Source organism: Podarcis erhardii (assembly GCF_964252035.2).
Source record: "Podarcis erhardii genome assembly, chromosome: 4".
Lineage (NCBI taxonomy): Eukaryota > Metazoa > Chordata > Lepidosauria > Squamata > Lacertidae > Podarcis > Podarcis erhardii.
In genome coordinates, this window is record NC_138508.1 from 89,671,167 (window position 1) to 89,688,706 (window position 17,540).

The following is a 17,540-nucleotide window of genomic DNA, read 5'->3' on the forward strand; positions in this document are numbered from 1 at the left end:
TCAGTGATTGGGTAGTTTGTATGCAAATGAAGGATCGAAAGTGACGTTCAGTGATTGGATAGTTTCTGGAGCTCTATATAAGCAGGCTCACTGAGCTCTTCAGTTCAGTTCTGTTCTGGCCTGTGAATAAACAAGAGCTGTTTGAAGAATCGCTGTGTCGTCTGATATGTTCACCCACAACTTAACAGGACTAATGTCATGAAGCATCTTAACCCCAGTCTTCTGCTGAAAGGCTACTAGAGTGGCTTAGTTATAATAAATAAAAACAAGGCAGTCCCTAGCTACTATCTTAAAAAAAGGATAATGATAACACAAAAGGAAAAGGGGATAGCAGAGAAAGGAAAACCAGCATTTTTAACAATACATAGCAGTTCCACTTGCATGCCTTCTAGAATGGAAAGAGTTCAGAGGGGGGAGGAGCCAAATGCGGCTATTGTATCAGCAGAGCCAATGGTGTGTCTGTGATTTGCTCCTCTTACAGTACTGCACTACAGCCAGATGAAATGGCTGGGAGACAGTTGTCAGAGGAACTTGTTGGTTCAGGAAAGGCCCTGCTTCCCATCTCTTCCTTTGCTGCCACCTGATGGAGTGGCTGCTTCCAGGGGACACATGAGAGAGAAGATCCCCCATAATTCTTTAAAGGCAAATCAAGCAGTAGCCCAAGTTAATGTTTAACGTAATCCAGCAAAATCATCAAAGGGCAATTTTGTGCACAGGTGATCCCAAGTTCAGCCCTAGAACTTCCAGGTAAACCTGGGGGAAACTGGAGGCCTGCTGCCTTTTCCTGTAGATCCAGGGTTGGCAACATGGTGCCCTTCAGAGGATGTGGACTACAAGTCCCTTGCCAACAAGATCAGCGATATGGGTGATGGATGCTTTAGTCTACAGCCTCTGGAGAGCACCACATTGGTGACCCCTTGAGTAGACCATACTGAGCTAAATGGGCCACTGGTCTGATTGTGTATAAAAGCAGCTTTATATAATTCCTGGAAGGGACAGGAACACAGCTGATCCCTTCCCCAAAGTCTCCCCCACTTACTTCAATAGCTCTGCAAGTGCAAAGGGACATTCATAGGGAGATTTCCCCTCCACTGAAGTGACTGGAGAAGCTCATTCATTCAAGAATTCTGGCCCTAGTGTGATACTTCTTGGGTTCAGTCAAATGAAATGCATTCAAATCAGCCCGACAGTGTGTTAAATTGACCAAATTGCCTTTGATGCAGTAAGCAGCTGAGTAGCTGTGGTTTATATGATTCTCTCCCCACCCCAATAACTGGCTAATAAACAGAGTGGAAGGAGATATATCAGAAGATGAATCCTATATTTTATGTTTTTTCTCGCCTTCTTGTAGCAAACTTATTTCAGGACCATGTAACCAAAATCATGCATTGAACAATTACTCATGTCAGTGGTCATTATCTGCCAAGTGGAACTGATGAGGGCAGCCTGGAAAGAGAATTATTTCTGTGCCTTCAAAACTAATTATTTCATATTAGGAGTGCTTCCTAGAAATGGTTATAAAACACAGTAGGGAAAGGTAATCAAACATATTGATAATACAGTGTCACAGTCCTTTCATGCCAAAGGGCAACAATGACCGCTCCCCACATTAACTGGGGGGCGGCTTTTACATGGTCGTGTTCAGCCCCCCAGGAATATGAGACTCCCAACAAATTAGCTGGCTTTGCCCCCCTCCCCCAAGCTGGATATCTGGAGGTTCCCGCCTAGCCTCCACAATTAGCCAATCCCAGCTGGGAGGGGGGGCGTTGCCAAGGGGGTTGGCCAGGTAGAGTTAGGACCACCCCACACTCATAATAGAGGGTGTAACTTACCTGTTAGTCCTCAGTTGGCTCCAGAACTTCCCCCACCCTGCCCTCCCTCAGTTTATGGATTCCTTTTGCAGTTTAACCTTCTTCTTTACAGCTCTGTGGGCACTGCTGAGGTCTTTGATGGATGCCATTGAAGGACCAGGAAGAAATTTCCCTGCATTGGCAGGTTTCGCCTTCCCCGTAGCAAAACATCACAACTTTGGCAGTTTTTAGGCCTTGGGCAGAATCCTTTAGTCTATCTTCCCTCAATGGGGGGGGGGTGAAGCAGTGACCCACGACCCCCCTGTGACGGCAATCCCAGGGTTCCCCATTAAAGGGGTATTTTGAGGGGAGGCATTGGCCATATGCCAATGGGTTGTCAGTGTTCTCCCCTATGATGCGGCGAAATGGGGCACGGTCTCTCTACTTGAACAGATGTTCTCCAGAGTCAGCCCAATCCCCACACACTTTGGATAACCCTGATGTTCCCCAGATCCCCGGCCGGGGACTGGGACGGATAAACGCCCAATGCCTGAGCCAAGGTCTTCCTACATCTGAAAGTTTAATAAAGTTGTGGCCAATTTTAATCCCATAACACGTTGTCAGGTGTCATTATTCCACCCGGGGGGTGCCTGGGTTTGGGGGGGGGGTCTCCGCCTGTCCACACAAATGTGAAAGGCTACACAACATTGTGTGTTGTTTGAGTGGTTGAATCATAGTGCATAATCATGAGAACAAACACAATTCACTTCAAGAACCATTTAGAACCCCACTGTATTCATATCTGAGAGGTGGATTTCACAGTGATGTGTGAAAGGTGCATAAAATATCTCAGGCAGAAATGATCCTCAATTTCAGTTCCAAGAGCTGGTCTACTCATGCAGACGAATTAGATGGTGGACTGAGCCTGCAGACCTGGACTATTGGGACTTAGCTTCTGGTTAGACATGTGTAGAACTGAATTATGAGCTGGTAGAATTTTGGCCTGTGCCACTTCAGCGGAAGGCTGTCTTAGGTGAAAAAGTCTGCTGTGCTCTCACAATTCAGGACGCCACCACCTCATTCAAGTCCCAAACAGGGATAGGGGAGAAATTCAGTTCAGTTCACATTTAAAGCTGGACATAGCAATTTCAGACAAACAATATGAGAACTGAAACATGGCCAGCCTTTGAAATTCATATATACCCGGATTTGGTGGTGCAGTTTTGCAAGTAACCAATGTTAAAAGTGTGTGTAAAAATGAATATATTAGTGAAAATGGCCTGCAGAAATGCATTAGGAAAAATTGCTTGCAAAAAAATGTGAATACTAGTCAAAACTGCCTAGAAAAAAATGTTCGTTGTGAGAAATTTGCAAAAATCTTGCTGAAGAATTTTCATGGGGATTTTTTTTTTTTTTTAAGAACTGAATTTAATACTGGAAAACTGAAAGACTGAAAGAAGGGAAACTGACAGATCTTTTCCATCCCTAGAACCAATATCATATCTCCTTCATTTGATATAGTTAAGGAGTCTTGCTGTTCAGAGCATACCATTAGCTTTTGCCTGACTCAGTCACCAACACTGAGTGACAAGTAATGGGTGATTAAGGCAGATCACCTTAGCAATTTAGATAGCTGACTCATAGCCTAATACAGAAGGAGAGGAGGCTGGCAAGTGGCAAATGTTGAGTTTGGCAACAATAGACTTATAACAATAGTCTGCACAATAAATAAAGAGACCCAAATTATATCCAAATATTTATTTTTTTGTTAGTTAAATTAAGTCCTGTCTGTTCACCCTAAAGAGTTCTCAGGCCAGTACCTGCATTGCATGGATAAGTTTTCAGCCATGTACAAAAATGTACATAGTAAATGTTACAGCTCACCAATAAACATCAGATTCAACTGCTGTTTTCAGATTCTTATAGGCCAACAATCAATTCTAAGGCCTTTAGGGGAAAACTTTCTTATCAGCTTCAACAATGAAGTGCACTAGCCTTTCTGAATTTTTCCACGTTAGACATAAGACTTCCAACTTGATGCATCTTCTTTTAGAGGAAAATTACTTCCTACAAGATATACATAATTCTCTGCATCATCCTGTACTGTGTGACATGAAAAGACATCAAAACAAAATTATTCACACTTACTGGGTCCCAAATGTGCTTCAGTAAACAAAGCAAGCTGTCTAAAGTACTATTGTAACTCTCCTAGCCCAAGGAAAGAAATCGCACACAACAGTTCTTCTCTGGACCCTTTTTATTGTGCGTTCATAATGATCTGCATGCATGATTGTATCTGGGAAGTTATAGGCAATCTCCACTTTCAATATTTTTCACACCTACAAAGGTTTCAGGGCAGACATAATGCTTTCTTTGCTATCAATGCATGTCTCCTAGCTTCCTGGTGAAATTGTCACACTTTTTACGCCACAAACATTTCAGTTTTACCCAACTTACGGTATGTTGCACTATAGTATAAGGGCTTATCCACACTTATCCTTCACTCTTTCCAGGCACAGCCTGCACTTTAAATGTCCAAGCACCTGTTTTTGTTTTATTGTTTTTTTTTGGTTCCCCACAAAAACCTGCTCTTTAAAGCTAAATTGCAGTAATGAGCAATTTACATTGTGGGTGCCCTTTGCGGGATCGCGTGCAGTGCTACAGTTCCCAGGGAACTTAATGGCAAACAGGGACTGGCCTGCCTCTCAGTGATATTATTTGGAGGTTCACACCCATTTCATTGCTGGGAGGTAGGGCCAGTCCCAATGATATATAGGGGGTGCAGCCGAAAGTCACCAGTTTATGGCCTTGGGTGGAATCCTTTAGTCTTTTCTTCCTTATAATGGAGGGGGGGGGGACTGAAGTGGTGACTCACCCCTCCCCCATGTTGTCGATTCCAGTGTGCTGTAATGGTTAAGAGCGGCAGACTCGTAATCTGGTGAACTGGGTTCGCTTCCCCACTCCTCCACATGCAGCTGCTGGGTGACCTTGGGCTAGTCACACTGCTCTGAAGTAGTCTCTCAGCCCCACTCATGTCACAGATTATTTGTTGTGGGGGAGGAAGGGAAAGGAGATTGTTAGCCGCTTTGAGATTCCTTAGGGTAGTGATAAAGCAGGATATCAAATCCAAACTCTTCTTCTTCTTCCAGGGTCCCCTCCTAAAAGGGGTTATATATATGGGTGTCACTGGCCATACACGAAAAGGCTGTCAGTGAACTACCCTGCGTGTGGGGATATGGCTGGGCTGCGTGCTATACACACGTCTCGCAGTGCACCCCCATATCCCATTTAACCTGATGTTCCCCAGTTCCCCCAGCTGGGGGGCTGGCAGGGGTACATGCCCAAGGCCTAAGCCAAGGTCTTCCTGCATTCAGAAGTTTAATAAAGTTGTGGCCTAATTTAATTCCATAACATGTTGTCAGAGTCTTTATTCCTTTCTTATGATCCCTGGGGGCTGGGGCTGTCATGGCCTGGCCACACAGACGGCAATCCACAAAAAACCCAAATTGTCATTTGCTCCAAGTGACCACTAAAGCGCAGACTTTTGTGGAGAAAGCTCTGCGGCAAGCACACACACACACGCTTGGACACAGAACTTTTAAATGTGGAAGTGTGCCTGCAAAGAGCGGTGCAAAAGCTAAGTTTGGATAAGCCCCAAGGATGTCCTTCCAGACAGAAATAATGTGGTAACACTGGAGACACATCACCGAGCAACTGATAAAGTGGTGTGGTGTGTGGACCATTTAATATAAATTCATCAATAATGAACCGTGGGGTGTGTGTGTGCCATTTTGGATTCAAACGTATATCCAAAGTGGAAGCAGGCATTATAAAATTAACTTTATGTCAGAAATACTGTGAAATTCATTTGACCATTAGGGGTAACTATGTAAATCCCATATGATTCTCACCCAGATAGTAAACAGGTTTGTGTGTGGATAAAATGGAGAGGGGTGAAACCATATATGCCACCCTTGAGCTCCTTGGATGAAAGATGGGATGTAAAAGAGATGGATGGATGGATGGATGGATGGATGGATGGATGGATGGATGGCTCTTGTCCCTTCTGTGTTGAGATATGAACTTGCTCAACTGCAGCATCTTAAAATCCTCAGCTGTATGATTGTTCTCCAATAAACATGGAACTAATGGAGCTTCAAGTGTCCCAATTGTCATCTTACACTTATGTTCACTAAGGTATAATTTTTGAGTTATTATTGCTTGTGCCACATAGATATATTCACAATGACATACAGTCGCAAAAATAACTTTTGTGGGCTGACTTAGTGAAGTCCCTTAAAACAAAAACTTCACTACCTTTAGGATTAATCAATTGTTGGTCAGCTTGTATGGCACAAATGTGACCATTTCCCTTCAAGACAGTGGCTGAAGGTTGGTGAAAGAACAGTGGCTACCATTCTGTAAATGTGTCACAAAGGGTCATGAATTTAATGAAATTAAAGCTGTAGTCTTTAGCACACTTTACCAGGAAATATGAGTCCAAATTAAGTGCAGTGCGACCTATAAAAAGATTAGGCTGTAAGTAGAAATATGTCTCTCCTATACTGTTAAAGTATAATATGTGGATTGATGTTTCAGGTTAAAAAAATATACTTATGGCAATATTTACTAGACATTTTAATAACTTTACATTTATAACAGGTTTAGGAACCCTGTGGCTCTTCAGGTTTTGTTGGAATCCAGCTCCCAATGGCCCCAGCCAGCATGACCAGTGGTCAGTGGTGAACAACATCACTATTCAACAAATTCAGGGCCATAGCTTCCCAAACCCATTGTATTTTATTTTTTTAATATGCTTTAGTTGTGTGTTAACATATAAGCTTTGAGGTTTTTTTAAGTATTTATCTGAATGTTTATCAATGTGACATAGAGGCACAGCTAGCTGAACAGCTATGCAAAATATCAAAGGTACTAGCTTCATGACTGCCCAAAATGAAGCTCCTTAGCTGATACACCACTAACTCTTACATGAGGCAGTGAATGGTTTAAAAGTTGTTGCCAATCATAAGAGTCAACTCCAAGGGGCTGGAGTACTTTTGTCTGTTCCCCATTAAATATCTGAGGGAGCTGGGCCCCACAAAGTCAATGGGCATTGCCATTCACACAGGGTGTGTGTGCTGTGTCTTGTGATCGATGATGCTGAGTGCGCTTACCTGGGCCCCCACAATATTTTATTCAAGTTGGCACCCCTGTTACCAATCATATCATTAGAAAGTCTACCTCCATCCCACACATAAATGCTCCACTATCTGGTCAAGGAATGCCCAACAACAGGGGGAAATTTAGTGTATGTACCAGTGAAATGATCTAGAGTTGTTCAGGGTTGCAGCGGAGGAGTGCAGAAGGGATATGAAAGAGGGTCGAGAGTGCTTGAAGTAATGGTAGTAAGGTAGAGTACTGAGGATCTGTCTGGGACTGCCTGGCACATGAGAAAAATGAGTTCATACATGGGTGAGAAATCAATGGCCCTCCAGATGTTGGTGGACCATAAATGCCATTATACTGCACCATTGTCCACAAGGACTACAGCTGAGTCCAACAACATATGGAAAACCACAGGTTATATACCAGTGCTTTAATATAAATTCACTAGTCCTCCTGCCCCTCTCTCCATCACTTGTTAATGATGTCTGAAAAGAAAGAGGCACCCCCCGCCTATAACTCTAAATAAGTATGGATGTATTTATACTAACTTTGATTAAGGATCATTTTAATTGCATTGCTTGAGGGGGAAAAAATGAAGTCAAACATAATTTATTAGCCAGCAGTCTGCAGACAATTAGCCGTGCAAGGTGTGTTAAGTTGTGAGAGATTTTAATAAGCATTGATATCTCAAAATTAAATAATTTAGCACCTTTAATGGCACGAAGTAAAAATATTCTGTACAGTTTTTGTAGATGTGGAGCTATATTTTAGCAGGCAACTTTGGTAGTAACACTAATGTGCAGTAGAGTTGCGAAATCTTGGCTTTCTCTCACACAGCTAAAGTGCATACCTATGCACTTATCCCAAATGTAGGTAGAAAATTCAAGCACACCTCCTTTGACCTACTGGAACTGATGGGATTTATTTCCAAGTTGATATGGTTACATTGCGTGCATTTTTTTGCATTGTTTATTCTGATTTGGATAGTGTGTGTTCCCTGTGTCCCACGCCGACATAGCTGTATTATAGGAAAACACTATTCCTACACGGACACTGCTTTGATGGCTGTAATGTCTAATAGGAACTGTGAATTAGCTATCACAAAGCACACACAAAATGTGTTATAACAATTGTATGCTTTTGGGATGGAAACGTGACTTATAAGAGCTGACATAAAAAAATATGAATAAATTAGTAGACCTGGCTTAGAGGGTGTTGCTGGGCTACAGTTAAGTCAATGATATACATTTTTGTTCAGATGTAATATTATATATCATAGTATATATCTGATGTTTTGCATACTTAGTTTAGAAACTACTGGCTTCCTCTTTGTAAATCCAAAAGTACTGTGAGTTAATCTGGATTCATTTCCCTTTGACAAATATACAAGAGCAGATTAACGAACCCTGAAAATTGGCTATCCTTTGTCAATCATGTTATTAATCAGTCTATGGTTTTCCCAGTAGTAATGTATGGAAGTCAGAGCTGGAACATGAAGAAGGCTGATCGCTGAAGAATTGATGCATTTGAATTATGGTGCTGGATGAGACTCTTGAGAGTCCCATGGACTGCAAGAAGACCAAACCTCTCCATTCTGAAGGAAATCAGCCCTGAGTGCTCACTGGAAGGACAGATCCTGAAGCTGAGGCTCCAATACTTTGGCCACCTCGTGAGAAGAGAAGACTCCTTGCAAAAGACCCTGATGTTGGGGAAGATGGAGGGCACAAGGAGAAGGGGACGACAGAGGACGAGATGGTTGGACAATGTTCTCGAAGCTACTAACATGAGTTTGACCAAACTGCGGGAGGCAGTAGAAGACAGGAGTGCCTGGCATGCCCTGGTCCATGGGGTCATGGGGTCGGACATGACTAAACAACTAAACAACAACAACATGTTTATCCATGAGTGACTGGTTCCATGCAGCCCAATGCTATGCCTGTTTTCTTAGACAGACATAGTGTCCACTGAGCTCAATGGGGCTTACTCCATAATAAGATTTAGTAGGATTGAACCTTGGTTTATTTAATTTATTTGGGGGATGGAGTGAAGGTGGGAGAAAGTAAAGCAAGGCAACAGTTTGCCTTAATTTTCCAGTTTGTTCATTACTTTCTTCACATACCTTGAAGTCAGCACCGTCTTTGTTTTCCTTAAAATTAGACATTTCATGATAATTAAATTATACTTTTCCTGTACATTCTCATCCTTTTGCAGTCATGTTAGTAATGCAACACTCTATTTAATTTGACATAAGAGCACAGATCCTGTATTTTTTTATTTTCAGTTGTACCTGAAGAATTTAGTAATACAGAAATAACTTTTCCTTCTTCAAAATGAATTCACCTGCTACTAGTATTACAGCTACTATGACTAATATTAATAATCATTATTTTGTTTTATTTTATCTTGCTTTTATACTAACTTGCAAGCAAAATATTTACAATTATACTTGCAGTTATGGCACATCATAATGGTGTTCTCTTTTTCTTCACTAGTGGCCACTTAATATCATTGTGATACTGGGCAAAATGAAACATACTTCTTCCATCTTAATAAAGCTAAGATGATCCAAAATGATATTTATGAATATTCTATTTTTTAATATAAAAAAAACTTGTTGTCCTTCCCCCTCATTAAGGCATTTCTGTGATTGCCAAATGGAATGTTGCTTCTGAAAATTATTGAGATAGCTCTCTAATTCTCATCCTCTTTATTTTAAGTGTATACTTGATATTCAAATAAAATCAGAAAATGACATTTAGATATTTTCATAATGAAATCACAAATGGATCTTTTCTCCGTTTGTATATGGTTTACAGGTTTCACTTGAGCCAGAGTTCACTCATTAGGAGTCATAGTACCGTCTTATGCATTTTTACTCAGAAGTAAGTCCAATTATCTTCACTATGGCTTATGCCCTGGTAAATGTATTTAGGATGGCAACCCTAACCTTGGAACTTCTATTTAATGTCAGGACTTAGTTCAAGAATACTAGAAATAAATAGTATCATGTCAGGGTTGTGGCCTGTAGAGAGGAGTGGAAAAAGTGAAAGGGTGTGGCCTAGGAGAGCCCTGAGGCTAGACAGAGAGGTCCAGAGACCAAGCCCCTGGTTGTGAGGTTCCCTAGCCCTGGTATATGTGGTATATATGTTCTTCATGAAAAAGATGCATTTTCCCACTTAGTTATGGGTCTTTACCATCACACTTACTATTTTAGGAGACACCAGGGCCCTTTTTTCAGCCGGAAGTCAGTTCCGGCACCTCTTAGGTAGGCACCATTGCCATTAGAAGAGAACAAAGGAGGTCTTCATGGTGAGTTCCGGCACTTCTTTTTCCAGAAAAAAAGACACTATATATTGAAGCCCGGGGAAAGGAAGTGCCTGTTTATTTGTCTGTCTTTTCAAATACCTCAGGCCCTTACCCAAATCCTCAGACATATGCATGATTTATTTTACCTTAAAACTTGGTGGATCTCCTTGTTATTCCATTCAACATCTGCTGTACTTTGCCCTTCTACAGTCAAGGAATAACTACCCCTTACACATTGACCCAAGCCCTACACACACTCAGGCAATTTGAAGCAATGGTGGCACATTTCCCTACCACACATAATAATTTGGATTATCTTTTTTGATTCATATCAATGTTTGGAACGTCATACATCTCTAAGATGTTAAGCTCTGTAAATATCATTGCATAGAGCTGCTCTGACAGGTTTAGAACAGGTTGTAGAAGAGCAAATTAATTAAAGAGTATATGTGATGAATGAAACAGTGGATGTATATGGCAAAAAGGCAAAGTCACTCTTTCATTTACCTTCCAAAGCCAAATTAAACAACATTAAGGTAGACTTTCTGCTCCTGTTCTATTCTCTGCTCCTATTTTCTGTTATATTTTCTGATCCTGTTCTGTTTCTGTTCCTTCGTTTCCCCATTGCTAATATGGCCATTGAAAATATAGTTTTTCTAACATCGAGATGTCGCTATGCATTGCAACCTCCTCTCATCTTATGTTATTGGCACACTCAGAAAACCACTTTTCCCATGTGCGATTTTCCAGCCACTTTGTTATAAGACACACAGGGAACAAAGTATCCTGATCTGTTGTGTGATGGACTCTGACCCAATCACACTAACAGCATGATTATGAAACCACAAAATACCGTATTTTTTGCACCATAACACTCACTTTTTTCCTCCTAGAAAGTAAGGGGAAATGTCTGTGTGTGTTATGGAGGGAATGCCTACGGGTGGCATGCCTACGGATTTTCCTCCTCTAAAAACTACGTGCGTGTTATAGAGCGAAAAATACGGTATATGGTAGCGCAAAAAATGTACTGCTTCAAATAACTTCGCTTCCTATGAGTTCCACTACATTAAACAATGCCCCATTTACACACAAGCTTCCACCAGAGCTTGGCATGTCTTTTCCTGCATGTAATCTCACATCACAGATCTGGATAGAGTCACACACTATCTGCTGCCCTCTCCTCTGTTTTATTGCGCTGTATTTTAGAATCTAATAGGGTGAAATCCAATGTTAGTCATACTCAGAACAGACCCATTGAAATAATTAAATTTAAGCAAGTTGAGCCTATTACTTTCAGTGGGTGGTATCCAAAAAGCACCTCCTATCAGTGCAAGAATTCCCATTTGCACAACCGGACTGTCCAGTTTTGGCACCCGCAGCAGACACCCTGCAGCCTCCCCAAACCTGCATCTCGTTCCTTTGCTGCTACTGCAGCAGTGGCAGCAGAGAGTTTATATTTTGTTCGGTAAGACTTCACTGAAATATGGAAAACTCACATCTCTTCACTCTGAATCGCTTCTAAAAACCACTCATTTTGGTAGGCCTGCTGCTTTGGTGAAGTATTAGAATGCCAGCAAATGTTATGACATTCAGGACGCAATCCAAACCCAGAATCTGCTGAGATGAACAGACTATGGAATGGGCAGATCTCTAGTTGAGTCAGCTGAGCCTGGATTCATGGAGCTTATACCTCATCCTGGCTCAGCCAGAGATGTTCTGGCATAAGCCCTCCACTGCAGCTCAGCCAGACCTAAGCCAGCTGAGCCAAGGCCAGCCTAAGTCCCACCCCCTAAAAAAAATAAGAAGTGGAAAGGGTGGGGACAGGGCAGTAGGAGGCGTATCCTACTCAAAGTTCCATGCAGCTTCATCATGCGACCTAGCAACTAAGAGGAATTGCACTGGATAAAAGAGTGGTTTAAGTCAAACCTTATCTTAGCTAGTTCCCCCATCCACTGGGCTCTGTCCAGCTCAGCAAGCAGCTGCCCTAATCCTGAACAGAGCTTGGCATAAAGGTAAGTTACACTGAAATAATTTAAACCAGCTCCCTGTAGTTTGGATCGCTATGCCTGACAGGAAACAGCAATGGTCCAAGCAGCAGACGTCATGATGTATTGGGAGTGAAAATTGAAATGAAGGCAATTAAAATTGAGGGATCATGAAACCCAAGGCAAAATTCTACATATATGCCCTCAAAGCAAAAATGCAATGCAGCACTTGACATTTGCATCGCTCTAATATGAAGCACAATGAAATATATGGTACAGAAGTCCACAGAAGAACACCTACTCTCATTGAACTGCAGTGATGTGTCCTAGATAAGTATCAGATGTATTAAGGTGATGCTGAAGTTCTGGTGGGAGCCATGATACCCAGGGCTGCTGGATTTTTCTCTACACGTGACTCCATGCATCTGTCCATTCTCTGTTTCTTTCATTCAGTTTAGTCACTTCTATTCCTAGCAGGGCGCTTCAGCATTGTTAGTAGACCACCAATAATGACATTATAATTAGCATTTTTAATTGAAAAGATTGCGCCACTGACACGCAGTGTCCTGTGATCTTCCCGACACCTAGTCACTGCAGCACTGAAGTTGCTCTCTTCAATTGACTTATGGTAGACCGTCACGCCTGCCTGCACTCTGCTAATAGGAATTTGTGGCGCATGGAGGTCATAAGCCGTAGTGTCAACTCGTGGTATTGCTCTTTATGCACCGCTTGCTCGAGAGCAAGATAAATGAGCACTCGCATCATAATCTCTCCTCGCTGTCAAGGCTGTTCCTGGTCTGAGGGTCCAGGAAGTTGCTAGTTGGAGGGATATCATTGGTGCTGCTTGCTTGATGGCAATCAAGTGGTTCTGCTTGTGGATGTTTCAGCTGAGACCCTTTCCTCAATGCCATAGTTCCTATAGCTGTAGTCATTCATTCACAATAACTCTATAAGCATTTCCTTTTTTAAAAAAAAAAAAATATTTTTTATTAATTTTTGCACAAATTTCCCAACATATCAACTCCAAAACAACATGACAAATCTTTGGCTATCACAGCCAACGACTTCCTTCAACCCCTTCTAATGGTTTACCAAATTTCTTTCTAGTTTTGCTTTTTATTACTATGCTTATTGTTATAAGTCCAATCCTTCATCAACTAATCTCGTTCCTTTTCACAATGATTTATAAAATCTTTCTTACAAAACTTCTTGTAACCCTACAAACGATGTTAAATAAACTCTATAAGCATTTCCACCCCTTTCAGAAGTAGCAGCAACAAACAAATAGATCTGAATCAAAACCACATTGATTTAGCAAGCCATCTAAACTACATAATGAACAGGAAAAACCTTCTCCTTCCAAAAATGTTGAAAACAAACCACAAACCACCCCCTATTGCAATATAGCTCCATCCTATTCATTCTCCTGAGCTAAACATTATCCCGTGTAGCTATGTGTCCATTTCTGCACAGCACACATTTTTCTTGTTCAATGATTTGCATTTTAGCTTTTTTCTTATGTACCTTTGTTTTCCCATGTTCATGGCTGAATATTCATAATACACAAAGGGATTCTTCCAGGTCTGGTGTGTGTGTGTTAGGAATCCTACAATGCTTTGTATTTGTATGGGAGGTGGAGTGTTTATATTGCAACTGGGAATAGATTCTGAATTGATAGGATTTTGGTGTAATACTGTATATGGCCCTGTGAGCTTTGTAGCAATTCAATGCAAGCTGTTTATAAGCAACTGAATCCACTCTTCACTGAAAGAGAGTCTGATGGGGTAATTTGAAATACTGGAAGCTAACTGTATATTGCTACAAATGTAGTTTTAATGCAGATTATCAGGTCATTTAAATATAATATCTATGGAAAGTTGGTGTGTTATTGCCATTGATGTTCAACAATGCAACCTTAATGCTCTTCTCGCTGGTACCTTTTCCCTTTGTGCATCATATCTCTTAGCAACTATTTAAACGTTTATGGTGTACTTTGGAAGAGAAACAGTTACTATCTGTTAGTCTATCTATCATCTATCTATCATCTATCTATCTATCTATCTATCTATCTATCTATCATCTATCTATCTATCTATCTATCTATCTATCTATCTCCCCATCTGTAATTATAATACTAGCTTACCTTGAAGGGAGAATACCCAGCTTATGTGATATTACTCTGTAATATGTGTCAAGTGCTTTGGGTGCTTAGAAAAGTAATATAAATATTGTCATTTTTATATTCCTCCTGTTATGATGATGGAATCGAAAGGCCACTTCAGAAGAAAGAAAAGCCTCATGCTTTTCATACAGTTAGGGGGAAAAAAACCAACAGACATTTTAAATCATATTAAATGTTTGACACGTTTGTGGAGTTCCTGAGCTGCTGCTCCAAAGTTTCATTGAACGCCATCCCACCAATCTTCTGTAATGTGATAAGAACTACGCATCAAACACCCAGGAACAATTTGCTTCCTACATTTGGGTCATGTACCGTTATTATGTCTTTTAATAATAATAATAATAATAATAATAATAATAATAATAATAATGGAGAGCAAACTGTCATGGTTTCCATAGCAACCACAACACTGGAGTATACATGAAGTTTGAGGACATGTGAAGAAAATGGCTGAATGGTCTTTGCACCATTGTGTTTCAACTTGGGTTACAAATACGAAAACAAAGCATTTGGGGAACTATTGAAACACTATACAGAAGTTCATTGAAATCCTAGTCATGGGAGAGGAATGTTTTGGGAGGAAAATTTATACAAAAGGCTCTGAAGCTATGCAGTATTTCTGGTACTTTGTATGAAAAGTATGAACCTGCTGCTATGATAACCACATTTACTAGAGAGTAGGAGCTACTAAAACTAAAGAGACTTATTTCCAAATAGACACAGATACTGGATTGCACTGCTCCTATTTGAGCCTGAGAACTCCAGACTGCATTTTAGGAATAGATCTGAGAAGAGAGTTCAGGAGCTAATCAAGAAGATGGTAAACAAACTGAGGCTTTCTTGCTGAACCTGTAAAGGAGGAGAAAAATTAAAATTCTCTGCAGTTCTATTTTTCAAGAAAAAGAGGGGCCAGAACTCACAATAAATGCCTCCCTCATTCTCTTAGAATGGCAATGGTGCCCATCTGAGAGTTATCAGAACACACCCAAGAAGTGCCAGAATTGAGTTCTGGTGAGTTCCGGCTAAAAGCCCCCCTGATTATATGGACTATTATTTGGCTCAATGACAGTTGCACTACTAGGCCCTTTAAAGTTAAAGGGACCCCTGACCATTAGGCCCAGTTGTGACTGACTCTGGGGTTGTGGCGCTCATCTTGCTTTATTGGCCGAGGGAGCCGGCGTTTGTCCGCAGACAGCTTCCGGGTCATGTGGCCAGCATGACTAAGCCACTTCTGGTGAATCAGAGCAGCGCACGGAAATGCCGTTTACCTTCTCACTGGAGTGGTACCTATTTATCTACTTGCACTTTGATGTGCTTTCAAACTGCTAGGTTGGCAGGAGCTGGGACAGAGCAATGAGAGCTCACCCCGTTGCGGGGATTCGAACCGCCGACCTTCTGATCAGCAACTCCTAGGCTCTGTGGTTTAACCCACAGAGCCACCCGCGTCCCATACTAGGCCCTTTACACTATTAATAATTTCTGCCTTTATTCTTTGAGTCTAAAATTACAGTGGTACCTCGTGTTATGTACTTAATTTGTTCCAGAGGTCTGTTCATAACAGGAAACTGCTCGTAACATGAGGCGCGTTTTCTCTAATGGTGCCTCCCGCTGCTGCCGGAGTGCAACTTCCACTTGCATCCCGGGGCAACAAGGGGCTTCTACTTCCGGGTTAGCGGAGCGCATAACCCATAACATTCGTAAGGGGGACAGTACGTAACACAAGGTATCACTGTACCTGCAACAGTGTTTCTGTTGCACACATTTCCTTTTCCAGCAAGCAATCACAAAATGTAATTTTTCATCTCTTGCCTGCTCAAATTTTGCTGCCTAGCACACAGCTGAATGTGTGAACTGACCCTATTGCAAAGTGTTGTCTTTGCAAGCCAAAAGTTCTGCATTTTGTGTTTGACTAATGATAGCTAATTCACAGTCCCTACTTGTTGATGTTGTTTGATGTTGCAGCCATCAAAGTAGAGTCTCTCTCTCTCTCTCTCTCTCTCTCTCTCTCTCTCTCTCTCTCTCTCTTTCTCTCTCTCTCTTGTGTGTGTGTGTGTGTGTGTGTGTGTGTGTGTGTGTGGACCAGCCTCAGCTCTCAGAAAAAGAAGGGCCAGTTCATTTTAGGGATGTTTGAGATATACTGTTTATTTGTTTGTTTTGTGAATTCTGATGTGAGCTGATGTAATCTACACTTCCTGGATTCATGTGTTGATTGGAACATGGCTTTCCTTCAGATTTCACTCTTCTCTGAATTTCACCATACAGTCTTCGGGGGGGGGGGGGTGTGCTTTATGCGACCCATGAGAGCAGCGAAATAACCAGACTGTACAATGGCGACAGGATAAAATCGGGCCAAATCTTTATTGATAGCAGCAGGCAGGGCAGGGGCTGGTATGGCATTAGGTCCCAGGATCAGTTCATCATTCCCCAAACCCCATGTTGATGGAATGGATCTGATGGGTTTGGATCACTCCAAACCTGTTCAGTGGGAATCAGCCTGTGTTGAACCTTGCCATGGTGCAAGCAAAGTCTCACTGGGGGACCAGGGTGCAGATTCCAACCAGGCAGATACCGAACCCACACTTGGGTTTGCCGTGGTCAATCCTCCCCTCAGCCCCTTATGTGGGGTCCCCTATACTATGTTGATCCTGACCAATGTGCTCTACATGGCGCTATCTTTGAAGGTGACCCGGAAACTACAACTAATCCAGAATGCAGCAGCTAGACTGGTGACTGGGGGCGGCCGTCAAGACCACATAACACCTGTCTTGAAAGACCTACATTGGCTCCCAGTACGTTTCCGAGCACAATTCAAAGTGTTGGTGTTGACCTTTAAAGCTTTAAACGGACTCGGCCCAGTATACCTGAAGGAGCGTCTCCACACCCATTGTTCTGCACGGACACTGAGGTCCAGCGCCAAGGGCCTTCTGGTGGTTCCCTCACTGCGAGTAGCAAAGCTACATGAAACCAGGCAGAGGGCCTTCTCGGTAGTGGCATCCGCCCTGTGGAATGCCCTCCCATCAAAGAGATAAACAACTACCAACCTTTTAGAAGACATCTTAAGGCAGCCCTGCTCAGGGAAGTTTTTAATGTGTGACATTTTAATGTATTTTT